The 15789-nt window shown below is 40.8% G+C and overlaps 1 long non-coding RNA gene across 1 annotated transcript; it reads left to right on the top strand.

Moving 5' to 3' along the window:
- The first annotated feature begins 10467 nt into the window (after window positions 1-10467).
- LOC141350833 (uncharacterized) lies at window positions 10468-12542 on the top strand. The gene is made up of 3 exons (XR_012358976.1): window positions 10468-11339; window positions 11514-12079; window positions 12296-12542. It is a non-coding gene; the product is annotated as an uncharacterized lncRNA (long non-coding RNA).
- Window positions 12543-15789: the final 3247 nt, after the last annotated feature.

Here is a 15789-nt window from a genome sequence, read left to right as displayed (position 1 = left end):
GTTGTTGCTAATCAACTCCAGGAACATCTCTCCACAAATAACCTATACGAACAGTTTCAGTCAGGTTTTCGTCCTTCACATAGTGTTGAGACAGCTTTAGTTAAGATCTCCAATGACTTACTGATTGCTGCTGATGCAGGGAGTCTGACATTACTTGTTCTACTTGATTTGACCGCAGCGTTCGATACGGTTTCTCATGCCATTTTACTGAGCAGACTAGGGTCTATAGGGATCACAGGTACTGTTATGTCATGGTTCCATTCCTACTTAACTGGGCGTTCCCAATTTGTTCAGCTGAAACAGTATATATCAAAGCCCACTTGTGTAGCCACTGGAGTCCCTCAGGGATCTGTCCTCGGCCCTCTTTGTTTATTATTTATCTATTGCCTCTTGGTAGTATTTTTAGAAAGCACGGTATTCAATTTCATTGTTACGCTGATGACACCCAGCTTTATCTTTCCTCAGACACAACTTCAAATTTTCCATTATCACAACTTACCGACTGTCTTGTTGAGATCAAACAATGGTTTACATTTAATTTTCTTAAATTAAACAGTGGGAAAACTGAGATCTTGCTAATTGACTCAAAAACCAATTTAGCAAAATCTAAATGTACCGCAATGTTTGTTGATGGTTCACTAGTCCCAGTATCTACAAAGGTTAAAACCTTGGGTGTCTTTTTCGATAGCACTTTATCATTTGAAACGCATATAAATAACGTGGTACGTACTGCATACTTTCACCTTCGCAACATAAACCGTCTGCGGCCTGGTCTATCAAGAGAAAGTACTGTGATCTTGGTTCACCCCTTTAGTCACCTCGCGAATTGATTTTTGTAATTCACTACTGTATGGCCTACCTGCAAGGGTCCTGAACAAACTACAATTGGTCCAAAATGCAGCCGCACGTATCGTTAGTAGGTCCTGTTTGGCTGATCATGTTACACCAGTATTAGTAGAGTTACATTGGCTTCCAATTAAATACCGCATTGATTTTAAACTACTTCTTCTCACCTACAAAGCACTTAACAATCAAGCACCTTCTTATTTAACTGATCTTATACGGCACTACACTCCATCCCGCGCACTAAGATCAGCTAATTCCTTAGCTCTAGCTCTTCCCCGGATTTATACAAAATCCTTCGGGACACGAGCGTTTAGCCATGCAGCCCCTTACCTGTGGAATACGCTACCACTAGATATACGGACGAGTGAAAATCTGACTCTTTTTAAAACTAGACTTAAGACTCATCTTTTTAGGCAGGCTTTTTATTTGTGTAACTGATGTATGACTTATTTGTATTATGTATTTTGACTATTGTTTTTATTGTAAGGTGTCCTTGAGTGTCGTGAAAGGCGCCCATAAATAAAATGAATTATTATTATTATTATTATTAAAATCGGTTTGATAACCTTTTGACATTCCTTAAGAAGCAGGAAAGCATCTATGAACAGCTTGAGCTGCTAAGGGACGAGGAATCAGGAACAGAACTAAGATGGGCAAGATCAAAATCTACAAAATCAAGTAGAGTGTGTTGTCTGTGGGGATGCTAAAAATAAGAGAAAGCTTTACTTTTGCAAACAGTTTCAATCACTAAAGCTAGCAGACAAGAAGGCTGCAGTAAAAAAAGTTGGTTGGCTGCCAAAAATGTCTTGAGGTCCACAAAAGTGGTAATTTCTGTAAACCCAACTATCTGTGCAAAAATCATAACTATGAAGATGGAAGTGTTCCAGAGCATCACTACTATTTGTGCCCTAGCTAGTAGTAGCACTCAAAGGAAGGGTAGCAAACTTCTTTCCAGATGTCCCTCTTGGAGAGCTTACCAGACCCAAAGTAGTTGAGCTTCTAATAAGTAATCGAGAAGGCCAACTTGCCCCACAGAGAGTCAGAATAGTGGGAGATCTCGTCTTGTGGGATGGACCTCTAGAGAAAACAATTGGAGGAACACATCTTAAGCTCTTTGAAGAGGTAGGAACTTAGGTGTGATGTTCGACAGCAACTTATCCTTCGATAGTCATATCGCCAACGTCTGCCGCACAGCATTCTTCCATCTTAGAAATATCTCGAAAATATGCCATATACTGTCTACATCTGATGCAGAGAAGCTTATCCATGCTTTTATGAGCTCTAGAATAGACTATTGTAACTCGCTACTCGGGGGATGCCATGCAAATCAAGTAAACAAGCTTCCGCTAGTTCAAAAATGCTTCTGCAAGGGTATTACTCAATCTAAAAAGTATGACCACATAAGCCCAATTCTGGCATCTTTACACTGGCTACCAGTTAAATATTGCATACAATTTAAAATATTACTAATCACCTACAAAGCTTTAAATGGCCTAGCACCCTCATATCTTAGACAATTACTATCAGAATACAATCCATCACGCACACAACGGTAGCAAAATTCTGGTCTCTTGATTATCCCTAGACTATCAAAAGTGTCTAAAAGTGGAAGATCCTTTTCCTACTTAGCCCCTAAGCTCTGGAATGATTTACCAACCGATGTCCGAGAATCAGACACAGTCGATCATTTTAAATCTAGACTTAAAACTTTTCTCTTCAACAAAGCATTCGCATAATTTGTCTAGTAAAGGTACTTAACTCGAAATAGTTATTTGTACGGAACAAAGCACTCGCGGTCATAACACAGACCAACCAAATAAATAAACAAAAACCTTATCTTATCGTATGGTCGGGTTGCGATTTTGGCGTTTTCGTGTGTCTTGTGAATAGTGTGCCAAACAAACCCGTTTGCCACTGAACCTGCATTAACGACGACAGTGGGGCCTCCAGCCTTAGTCAAACGGGTTGGCACGTATGGTCGGGTTGGGATTTTGGCGTTTTCGTGTGTCTTGTGAATAGTATGCCATACAAACCCGTTTGCCACTGAACCTGCATTAACAACGACAGTGGGGCCTCCAGCCTTAGTCAAACGGGTTGGCACGTATGGTTGGGTTGTGATTTTGGCGCTTTCTTTGTCTTGCGAATAGTATGCCATACAGACCCGTTTGCCACTGAACCTGCATTAATGACGACAGTGGGGCTTCCGGCCTTAGTCAAACGGGTTGGCACGTATGGTCGGGTTGCGATTTTGGTGCTTTCGTGTGTCTTGTGAATAGTATGCCATACAGACCCGTTTGCCACTGAACCTGCATTAACGATGACAGTGGGGCTCCCGGCCTTAGTCAAACGGGTTGGCACGTATGGTCGGGTTGCGATTTTGGCGCTTTCATGTGTCTTGTGAATAGTATGCCATACAGACCCGTTTGCCACTGAACCTGCATTAACAACGACAGTGGGGCCTCCAGCCTTAGTCAAACGGGTTGACACGTATGGTCAGGTTGCGATGTTGGCGTTTTCTCGTGGTCTTGTAAATAGTATGCAATATAGACCCGTTTGCCACTGAACCTGCATTAACGATGACAGTGGAGTTACAGGCCTTAGTCAAACGGGTCAACAGGTTTCATTTTCTCTTAAAGATCGGAAGGTGACCCTTAGTTACCATATATACCGTCGCAGTGGGCCCCCAATTTGCAAAATCCTCAACTGTGAATAATATAATTATGCCCCAATAGTTAGTCTGTCTGAAAATAAGCTGATTAAACCACATCACTGTGTGACACTTGCATTACATATGAACGGCCCCTACGCTAATTTGATTTAGTTTTTCTCTCCCTGTCTCGTCCTCGACCCCGAGGACAATGGGACAAACAGACCCAGTTCCGGTAGATGTGAAAGTCGGCACACCTCTGATCTACTGGTCGTCCTTCAACGTGATGCCCAGCTGATGCCTGACCAACGATCACCGGCAGAACCCGCTTAATCTCCTTATCCGTTTATATGTGTAAATACATATATATCTCTCAAGGGTTTTTCCCTCCTAGGACTTTTTTTTATTTCCTCGGCTAAACAGCCCGGGCTTTTTTTTCTCCTAGGGTTTTTTTACCCCGGGGAGGCAGCCTTCTTGGGCATAACTTAGCTTCCTCTTCTAGACGTTACATTAGTAATACGCTCACTTATAATGTCGAGTCATAGCCGCAGCAAATTTGACTGCTTATGCTGTCATGTATTATGTTGTGCTATCTGTCATTTTTCTGTGTTCTTACTGCTTCTATTAATGTAAAGCTGCTTTGAAACAATTAAGTATTGTGAAAAGCGCTATATAAATAAAATTGAATTGAATTGAATTAAATGTGGAGGTTGCCAGTGTGGAAATTGCATTTGAAAGATGAACACAGCAAGGATCCACATTGGCACTCTAAATATCCTTGATAGAGGACCCAATTTCTTTGCCAAATAACAAAGCTGCAGTTGAAGCTACATTCTTAAGGATGGAGAAACAGCTGGCTAAAGAACCTGAATGGAAAGCTGCCTATAGTGCTCAAGTACAGGACATGCTAGAGAGAGGGGCTGCAGTTAAGTTATCAACAGAGACAATTACTAACTGCAGCGGACCTGTGTGGTACGTTAGTCATCTCATTGCTCCCAATCCTCATTCAGTCACAACTCCAGTGAGACTTGTTTGGAATAGGAGTCAAAGATTCAGAGGCATAAGCATGAATGATTTGCGGATTAAAGGCCCAGATTTCCTAAACCAGATATGTGGTGTTTTGTTAAAATTTAGAAGTGGAGTTTATGCTGCATTAGGAGACATCAAGAAAATGTACAATTCAGTTTGGTTGGAGAATTGTGAAATGCATCTCCATAGATGTCTTTGGTGAAACTTTGAAGACGAGGAGTGGGAGACATATGCAATTACAAGAGTCAACATTGGTGACAAGCCAGCAGGTTGTATCGCACAGCTTGCAATTGTAAAACTGCCAACTTACCATCTTTTGTTCACCTTGAAGAAGAACGGAGAGTGCTTCAGCAAGACATGTATGTTGATGACATTCTCACATCTCACAATTATCTACACAAATTGAAAGCCATTGTAGCAAATGTGGAGTTGATTTTGAAATTCATCCTTTTTTAGGTCATAGTGGGAGGAAGGAGTTTGAAGATAAACTCACTGAAGATAAAGGAAGGGTTATGGTATTACAAAATCAAATGCAGGATAGTAACAATAAAGCTCTTGGATTGGGTTAAGTTGTAGAGGAGAAAAAGCTTCATGTAATGACAGCAATCAATTTTTCAAAGAAGAAAAAGAAAATGAGACTTGGTTGAAATCTCTCACAAAAACAAATAAGAGCTCAAACACCAAATCCACTTAACGAAGAGAGTTATTGAGTCAAGTATTGGGAATGTACGATCCAATTGGTCTAGTTACTCCAGCCAAACAGAAGGGGGCGATTCTAGTTCGAAGAGCTTTCCAAGAGGTAAAGGATAGAAAGGTTCCAGTAAGTGAAACTTGGTATACTGCACTCTCAGAAGATCTTAGAAAAGATTCGATCAGGCTCTTTGAGGAGTATGTTCAGCTTAGTAAAGTTAAATTTACCAGAGCCATAACCCCTCAGAACTTCATTGATGGAAGTGAAAATGCTTATGGTGCGGTAATGTACCTTAGGTGGAACTCTAAAGAAGGTGCAGTCATTAGACTGGAGGAGTCCAAAGCTAAGCTAACTCCATTAGATCACAAGGGAGATGCTGTTAAAGCAGAGATGTGTACAGCTGTATTTGCCTCACGGCTACGAAAGTACTTTGAGCAGCACAGTCCAATTCAAGTTAAAGGATGGTATCACTTGGTTGATAGCCAAACTGTTCTTGGAGCTATACAGCAAGAGAGCTATGGATATAAAACATTCTTTGCTAACAGCATTGGAGAAATTCAAGGGAGTACAAAAGCACAAGAGTGGTGGTGGATACCAGGTGCACAAAATGTAGCTGATGTGATCACTAAAGGAGCATGCCCTCAAGATCTTGATGAGAGCTCAGATTGGCAAAATGGGCCAAAGTTCCTGAGTCTGTCAGTGGAGGAGTGGCCGATTAAGTCAGCCAAGGATTTAGCAGCTACAGCACAAGAGAATATCAACAGGCTTCAAAAGAAGGCATGCTGCTTTAACAAGGCCCAAAGTTAAGCAACAAGAACCAGATAAAAGATTGTGGCGTAAAGAAGATTTTGATGAAACCCAAGTAAAGTTAAGAAGACGACCAGGAAGGTTAGTTGTACAAAAAGTGTGCAAAATGGAGCAATTTAGTAAGCTAACTCGACTAGTTAAAACTGTTGCATGGATTTGGAGAGCAGCAAAAAGTTTCCCTGGTAAAACTCAGACCCTAAACAACCCAAAGTGGGAGTGAGTTTCTTTGACAGGAACCATCTCTGTGAGAGAGAGGATGCTTTGAGAGATATTTTACTTGCCACACAAGAAGGTATGAATATCCCAAGCACTACCAGGGACAGACTTGTAGTTTACAAGGTTCTAAGCTCTAGACTTTTAGTATGTCGTGGGAGAGTGCAGATCTTTGAGGAAGATAAGATCAGCATTCCAATTCTTCCCTATGATTCATGGGTGTCTATGCACGAGAATCTCACAATGAAATCCATGGTGTATTAGCTGAAACACTACTTAGGATGAGAAAGCACGCATGGGTCATCAGAGGGAGAAGAATAGCTCAAAAGGTTGTTGTACAGTTGCATGCAGTGTAAGAAGGCTAGAGCCAAAAAATGACAGCAAGTCATGGTTGCCACTGGAGAGATTGCAACCTTCATTACCCTTTGAATTTGCAACACTGGATCTCTTCGGTCCATATTATGTGAAAGATGATGTGAAGTAGGACGTTCATGAAATTTTGAGGAGTTGTCTTTTGCTGCATGTCAAGTAGGGCAATCCACACGGAGCTGGCTAATACTCAATCAACTGAAAGTTTCTTAATGGCTTTTCAGAGATTTGCAGCAGTAAGGGGCTATCCCAAGAAAATGTATTCAGATCCAGGCACCAATTTTATTAATGCAAAGGCAGTTTTGCAGGAGCTGTATAAATTTCTGGAGAGCATTGATAGGGCAGCTCTAGAGGAGACTGCCACGAAGAATAGAGCTGAATGGATGTGAAACATCACATCACAGATTCTCCACATAGGAACGGAGCAGCAGAGGCTTCTGTGCACATAAGCATGAAGGCGCTTCAGAACTGTGGAAAAGAGTTTTCCCTTACTTATAGTGAATTTCAAATGGTTCCTCCTAACCTAAGAACAACCAATTGAACGACCAATTGATGCCAGAGCACAAGTCCAAGAAGACTGCATTCAATATGTAACTCCCAACGCATTGTTGTTAGGTAGAGCATCTCTTATTGGTGATGTGAAGACATTTGACCTTTGTACCTACCCTTTCAAGCGTCTCCAAGCAATGCAGGTAGAAGTAGAGAAATTTTGGACATACTGGAGCCAACTTGCATGTCCTAATTTATTTATAAGGAAAGAGTGGCAAACAATACACAGAAATGTTGCTGTTGGGGATATCGTCTGGATTGCTGATCAAAATGCACTTAGGGGGCAATTTAAGATTGCCCAGTTACCCTGTTCCTATCACAAAGCCAGTAAGAGTGAAACCAAACCATCCTTTATTTAAGAAACCTATGGAGAAAATCCCAAGCACAGTTCTTCATAGAGACGTTCGACGTCTAGTGGTCCTCCTTCCAGTTGAGCAGGAAATTCTAGGAAGCAGTTTGTCTTCATGATTTTACGATCTCCTCTTATTCTAGAAAATCGACTGGGAGGTGTTAAGTCAAACTGGAAGAAAGATTGAATATTCTAGTCCACTAGAGGGCAGCATTGTGTTACTGCTGTTGAGCAAATAATGGGTGAAGAACAAAGCTTCTTTGTCAATTGAAGGAAGAATCAATGGCCGTTTCTCAATGTCAAGGAAGGATCCTCGGAAGCCAGAATTTCGAGGATGCTATGTCATCGACATCCTTCGAAGGACTGTTCCAATGTCATTCGAGAAATATCCCATATACAGGAAAGGATGCATATGCGTATCCTTCGCGCTCTTCACGTGCTAAAATCACCCACAATCCTATGCACGCAGCACCGAAAGCACACCTTTCATTAACACAATGACCTGCACTTGCTAGCCTGTTCCATTCAACGTGTTCTCCGAATGCTTAAGAGGAGCCTCGTCTAGCCTCTGAAGGAAGTGACTTGTAAGGACTAGTCCTGCCAAGGAAGTATCCTTGACATTGAGAAACGGCCAATGTGAGTTTGGTGTGCACAGATTAAGGTCAAAAGACCTGGAAAATACCATCAAATTGTGGAGAGGCAGCCGGTAAACATTTAATACTTTTCTTAAATTGATTGATTAGTATTTATGTATTGATTGTTTGATAATTAATGAAATTTCATCCTGTTTTGATGAAGTATAAAGACCGGTATCTTTTGTGTAATATATATTTCATGTGCTACTTCAATGAATGAGGTAATGTTTCAGCTAATCAATTTAATGTGGAAAAACATATTTATGTAGTGTGCTCAAAAAGATGAGGACTGTTGTATTGTTTGTGATGCTAGCAGTTAAAGGCAGGGTAGGCAGGAATTATCTAAAAAACTTTTTTACAAGTTTGTCTAAACTGTCTTTATATACAAATGCATAATTAAAATGTAAGTACTCTAAAAAAGAGAGTATAAAACTCGAGTGTCTGTAGACCTCTCACAGTTAAACACAGTTAATTATTTCCATCCGGGACGAAACATATGATTAGCTTGCTCAAATATCACTCTCTCTCGCGATCATGGCTCCACCCGTTGCTATGGGATCTGCCCAGACATGCGCACACCCGATTGATTTGAACGTGCACGAGGCAATAGGAAGAGCAATAGTACAGCAGAGAAATAGCACCACAGACAACTCACAGAAACTGCATTCACATCTTACAGTACCTGCATATCCAGTCAGCGAAGGCAAAAAAGGAATAAATGAAGCAATCAAACGAGAGGAAATATCGCGTGGCTTTTCCTCGAGTCGATGATGCGGTAGCGGTATTGTCTGCGGAGTGTAGTCCTCGTCAGAGTCAACAATGCTTTCATCACAGAAACTCTTCCATGCAAAACACTGGCTGAGTGAGTACTAAAAGCCATCCGTTTATAAAAGCCATCTGTTTATATTCCTAGTGATAAAGTTAGGTGTATTATTACATGTGATTGTGACTTGATGTTATTACATGCACCGCGCTCCTTCCTCTCCGCTTGTCTGAGGTAATTCGCGCGTTCATGTGTTTTGGGGGCGTGGCTTAAGAAGAAACCCAGACGGGAGGGGGTGGAGTGAATGGAAAAGTTGGCTGTGTTTGGAACAGTGCTGGGAGGTATACAGACACTCGATTTTTGTACTCTCTTTTTCAGAGTACTTACATTTTGCTTGTGTATTGATGTGTGAAGTCAGTTTGGACAAATTTGTGGGGAGGTTTTTTTGGATAATTCCTGCCTATTCTGCCTTTAACATTTGATAAGATTTGTGGAAAATTGAAACATGTCTATTTGTATTTGTCATTTATGAGAACTGTGTATTTGTATTTGTCTTTCTGAAGGTTTTTCACCTCAATAAAGAGTGGAATCCAGATAAAAAATCTCCTTTGATGGTTATTCCCTTTCAAGCAGGGAAAGTATGCAAAAACAAAACATAGCTTGACAAGCATATTGCAGTTGATGGAGAATTGTGGGATGCACATCCAGGGCACGAAGCTCCCATTCCATCACATCCCAAAGATGCTTTATTGGGTTGAGATCTGGTAACTGTGGGGGCCATTTTAGTACAGTGAACTCATTTTCATGTTCAAGAAACTTGAAATGATTCGAGCTTTGTGACATGGTGCATTATCCTGCTGGAAGTAGCCATCAGAGGATGGGTACATGGTGGTCATAAAGGGATGGACATGGTCAGAAACAATGCTCAGGTCGGCCGTGGCATTTAAACAATGCCCAATTGGCACTAAGGGGCCAAAAGTGTGCCAAGAAAACATCTCCCACACCATTACACCACCAGCCTGCACACTGGTAACAAGGCATGATGGATCCATGTTCTGTTTTTTATGCCAAATTCTGACTCTACCATATGAATGTCTCAACAAAAACCGAGACTCATCAGACCAGGCCACATTTTTCCAGTCTTCAACTGTCCATATTTTGGTGAGCTCGTGCAAATTGTAGCCTCTTTTTTGTATTTGTAGTGGAGATGAGTGGTAGCTGGTGGGGTCGGCCCATTCTCCTCTGACCTATAGCATCAACAAGGCATTTTCGCCCACAGGACTTCTGCATACTGGACTGAGCAGATTGTGAAATACTCAGACTGGTCCGTATGGCACCAACAACCATGCCACGCTCAAAAAATGCTTAAAGTGCAACTTTAAGGTTACATTTTTTTTGTGAGATAAATATATAACCTTGTATGAAAGTACCATATGAAAATTAAATGCGAAAGCAAAAGACATTTACAAAACTCTAAGCTCATAAATTTAGTAAAAAAGCTGAAAATTTCTAAGACCGCTCTCATAATCCCTGTTTTTTTCAACAACGCGTCATATTACGTAGTCAGAGGCGCTCGTCTGACAAGCCCTACATTGGCAGTGCTGCGGTTGTATTCAGCAAAAGCAGTCGCAAATTGATGTGATTCTCCGTAGTTTCAATTTAGCATCGTCATGGTTAATAATTGTGTTAGTGGAGGTTTTTCAAACTCCAGCCTGTCAGGACAATGAGTCCACAGGTTTCTTTTGAAGAATAAAGACCGCGCTATCTTCCGTGTCTGGGTGTGTTTAGCGCAGCACGAGGAAAGAGACGAGAGACGCGACTTCAGTTCAGCATGTGCTTCAGAAAAACGCGGTGGTGTGTATAGCGTTCACGTTAGATCGGAGGATTATCATCCCGGCAATATGATGGAGTTAAACATTGGATGCCGAAGCAAGAACCACGTGAGGCCTGTGTTTTTGCCGCCGCGAGAAAACATGAATCGATCATGGTCCGTCTGAGATGCAGCTCGAAGATAATGTGAACTATGCACAGTAAGTCTTGTTTTTTAAACATTTGCTACTACCAAATCATTTAACATAATGATTTCATTCAAGTTTCTTATAAATATGGAAATCAACTAACTGATAAGCTTAGATTGCAAATAGTATAACCATCAAATCGAGTTACATCTTATTTACTTTGTTTGCATAGCTAATTCGTAATTCGTTTTTTGTCATGTGGTGTGTTCATGTATGTACCTAAGAAGTGACATGCTGTTATACAATTATATAAAGGTGAATCTGTTTTAATTCTAGTTGTCCAGCTACAGATGAAGATGCTTAGTATGATGAATCATCCTCTGTTGTCATGGACGAACCTGGCGATGTGTTATGGAGGAGGAAAAAACAAAAAAGACTCATCTGATGAGAAACCACTGCAAGAATCTCATCCTGTTCACACAAGTAAGACTTATTCATGTCTGTCAAAGTCAAAAGTAATGTTTTTCTTTTTATTCAGGGCTGTTGGCAAGTTCATTGTTTGCTAAAGCCAGCTGATGTCTGTTGTACCATAACCTGTATTTTTTGTTTTATATGCTATTGTATAGTAATTTTCTGCTTTTTATATAAATCTCTTAGGTCTGTGCAGCATGCATGTATCAGCATTTTTGGTGACCAGTGACTTCTCTTCTGAGGGACGTGAATTCCAAATGTGTGTTTGTTGTGACGTGTGTGAACCATGTGCATCATGCCTCTTGTCACAATACGTGCCTGCTGCACACGCATTGAAAAGGTTTATGATAAAAGAAGCACTCATGTTCACAAAATACTCGCAAGACACTAACTTGACACTAAACTGTAATTACACAGGAAATTAAGTGAGTATCAGGCAAACGTGAGCATATCATTTATCATAAACCCTTTACATGCGTGTGCAGCAGATTTTGACATCACGTGTGATGCACATAAGTTTACATGGCACGCTGAACACATATTTTGAAATGACGAGCCACACACATGACGAGCTCAATGCATGTGACCAGCTTCGCAACGTGCGCCCTCGAAAGAGAAGTCACCGGCCGACACTGACCCAGATCATCAAGATGTTAAAGCTGTTTGGGCTTCAGAGCATCTTGTCAGCACCTTCTTCCACCATGTACACAATTTCTACCATCGTGAAGGCGTGGCAGAATGAGATATTTGCAGTAAGCGGTTGTTTTTTGTTAAAAGATTGTAAATGTTTGAACAATAGCATTGTATATCGCTTTCAAAAAATAATATAAAGCTGACTCATCACCAAAACCATCAAAACCACTTTGACTATACATTTTTTTTATCAGAACTGTATTACTTTGGTGTACACTGTTAACAGGGACAAATAAATGTAATCTATTTAAATATTCTGTTCTGGAATACTCCAGGTCACCACAGGCTCTACGAGAATGCAGCACTGTCCTGTCTTCCACTACACCTGCTCCCCTCTACAGATCCATCCAGAGGATCAACAAGAATGAAGCTGTTGGGATCTATTAATCACATCATTCACAATTTAACACACTTCAACACATTATTATAAGACCCGCACATATGATGGGAAAGATACTGAAAAATTGTTAAATGTTTTTAAATGGGTCAGATTGTATATCTTTTTTTCGGTGCTACATAAATACAACTAAATCGAATTACAAATGCAGATCTACTTGGTATATATCTGATCTAAACTTCATAAACCAGTTTTATACGGTAAGACAATTTGTGATTATTGTTTATTGATTGTCACAAAATGGGGGTATTCAAACCATTTATAAAGTCCTCCTTCCTCTGGAACCTGTTCTTGAATGGCTGGCACATGTAGGTAAGGGCGCCTGCACAGAGTTCCTTAGACTCCCAGCGGATAACTTGCCTATGCTGTATTTAGTGGTATTGTCTGGAGATGGGAAAACTATTAATATTGTTAATTTGAATATTGAGTAGTGCCAGCAAAAATTGTGACTTAGTCATGACCTATAGGCAACTTGTAATTAAAACAAATTCATTAAGATTGTTTAAAAACAAATTTATTAAGATTGTTTTAACATTCAAATCTTTAGTTTACTGTTCATTTATACATGGATATTAAATAAATTAGTAATAAATAATCTCTGCCATAAACATACTCATTTCTCCTGGCCTGTGCCCTGTAGTACATATGGGTTCAGACAGCTCACCTCTCCTGCGGTGATGAGCAACATCTGTATCACGTAACGTAAGTGTGGATGGACATTAACATAACTTATAAGCATTAAAAAGACATAAAGTATCAATACTATCTTTGCTATTGCATGATATATGATAATAATCTGTACAATCTTGTGATCTGAGCACAGTATTACATCTCGCCAGATCACTGATCACACCCACACATCTGTCCTTTTCTCCTCACATAACACTTCAATTTGTCTCCTCTGACCGTTCTGTTTAATCCTGACCAGTCCCTGCACTCTTGGCTGCATAGCAAACTCATAATTGTATGGCTGTAGTTCGCCATACAAGTATGAATAAACATTTACTCGTTCCTCAGCGTCCGAAGAACTGTCATTGCGATCCAGCGTGCGCCTCTCGTGATGTCACTTCCGGTTTGGCGGTTTTTAGAGGCGGGTCTAAAATTTTCTTACAAAAATGACCCCAGAAGCCTAATTAGTGCATTTAGAAAAATATATTTTTTAATCTATTTCCTACAGTATTTTTCTGTACTTTGAGTGAATGGGTGGTTTAACTTTCAAGTTGCTCTTTAAATCCCTTTTCTTTCCCATTCTGACATTCAGTTTGGAGTTCAGGAGATTGTCTTGACCAGGACCATGCCCCTAAATGCATAGAAGCAACTGCCATGTGATTGGTTGATTAGATAATTGCATTAATGAGAAATTAATAATCCTTTGGGTGAGTGTATATGTATGTACCTTTCAAGGTATGTGCAAGCAAATACACTATGAACTGAACTAGTTCATGTAGAAAGTGAACTTTCCCAACACTGCCGATTGCAAGAGAAGGTGTTGTGTCAGATATGCGAAAGAGATTAAGTGCAATCTACTAGTCAACCGAAGTTTTACGGTTTTGCAAGAGATAGTGTTGTGCCACATATTCAAAAAGGGGAAGTGCAATGAGGGGTTGAATGCAGAAAAAGAGGAAGTGGAAATGCAAGTATTGGGTCAGAAAAGTTGTGTCAGATGTGCCATATGACCAAAGAGATGAAATGCAGGTGAAGGTTTACAGAAGGAAAAAGGTAAAGAGAAGAAGGAGGAGCAAAAGAGAAAATGGAGAAATCGCTCACATAAGTCAAGAAGAGTTCATCAGAACTACAACAGTAATGATTAAAATTATTAAGGATCAAGAACGGACAAATAAGATGTTAATAAAATTTATACGGGAAATGGAAAGGGCAGCAACCGAACCCGATAGGGGGACAAATTTGAGAAATATGATGGACAAGGTTGAATCTTTAATAATTTAAGGATTCAGCGCCGTCCAACTATGTGTGATTATTTATGTGTTTTGTAACCTGTGTCACAATGTCAGGGTTTTGGTTTCATTTAATTTGTTTTTATCATTGTTCATCAATACTCTTTGTGTCTGTTAACTTTTATTAGTCACACCTGTGTTTAGTTAATCACTCATCATTAGATACAGCTGTTTGTCATTATCATTTACCCTTTATAGTCTGTCCTAATGTGCCTGTCCTTTATCTGATCTCGTTTGTATGTATCCTTGTCATCGTGTTTGCCTTCTTTCATGATTAAAGTCCTGTAAGTTTTATAATCCTGCCTATTTGTCATCATTTATGTTAGAGAACTGTGACAGAAAATCAGACCAAACGTTTGTGGCGTGTAAGTGTTCTCTGTGTTTCAAGCTAGAGTTTTTTGTTTTTCGAAAAATCATTTTCGTTTTAGTTAATATTATGGATTTCTCGTGTAAACCATCACTTGGTTTGGAGCAGGGAGACTGTCCGATCACTTCGGACGATCCAACGGACCTTCATCACCCCCAGAGACCAGACGGTACTCACCCTACCCAGAACTCCTGCCCACCACAGGTGGAGAACCCGGCAGCGCTACCTGAGAGCCAGAGCTACCTTCAGAGCCCAGGTCGCCAAAACCCTGGATGTTCCCCCTGACCAGGTTGCGTGAACAGAGTTTCCGGTGTTTTGCCGCGGGATCTGCTAGTTACATCATGGAGGACGTCCATCTCCCCATCGCTGAGGGTGAGCCAATAACGGTCCCTGGCGTTTTCAACACCTGCTCGGATTGTGCTTTGGACTTTTACCACCCCTTGTTGTCACCGCTGGTTCCGTCCAGCCCACCCCTCATTAGTCGCTGTTGGATAGCACTGCCGGTCCCGTCCGGTCTCCCTTTCCGCTCTCTTTTACCAGCCAATCCAAAGCTACATCAGTGGACACAGCAACACACCCCTGCTCATCCTCAGCGCGTCACCGGCGCTGGTTCGTCGGAGCCAAGGTGTGCCTCTCTGCTCACTGTCTCGGGGGGTTCTCCAGTTCTCCTCCCCTGCTCCCAGAGACCTAGAGGTCACCTTGGCCCGTTGGACCAGCGACCTTGCTTTGGGTCTCTCCTCATAGTCTGCCCTAATGTGCCTGTCCTTTGTCTGGTCTCGTCTGTATGTATCCTTGTTATCGTGTTTGCTGTCTTTCGTGATTAAAGTCCTGTAAGTTTTATAATCCTGCCTATTTGTCATCATTTATGTTAGAAAACTGTGACATATGCAGGTCTCGCGTGCATGCAGAAAGATGTACAAGGTGATTTTGCAATACTACAAGGTGATTTTGCAATACCGTGCCTAAGCAACTGAATGAAGACCACATATTCTATAGGGTATTCAAAGATATTAATATATGTTTTCCTTGTTAGAGAGAAAAGGTAACAAA

The sequence above is a fragment of the Misgurnus anguillicaudatus genome, chromosome 1 (genome assembly GCF_027580225.2).
Source record: "Misgurnus anguillicaudatus chromosome 1, ASM2758022v2, whole genome shotgun sequence".
Classification (NCBI taxonomy): Eukaryota; Metazoa; Chordata; class Actinopteri; order Cypriniformes; family Cobitidae; genus Misgurnus; species Misgurnus anguillicaudatus.
Note: the sequence above shows the minus strand (reverse complement) of the source record. Positions and strands in the feature narration are given on the sequence as shown.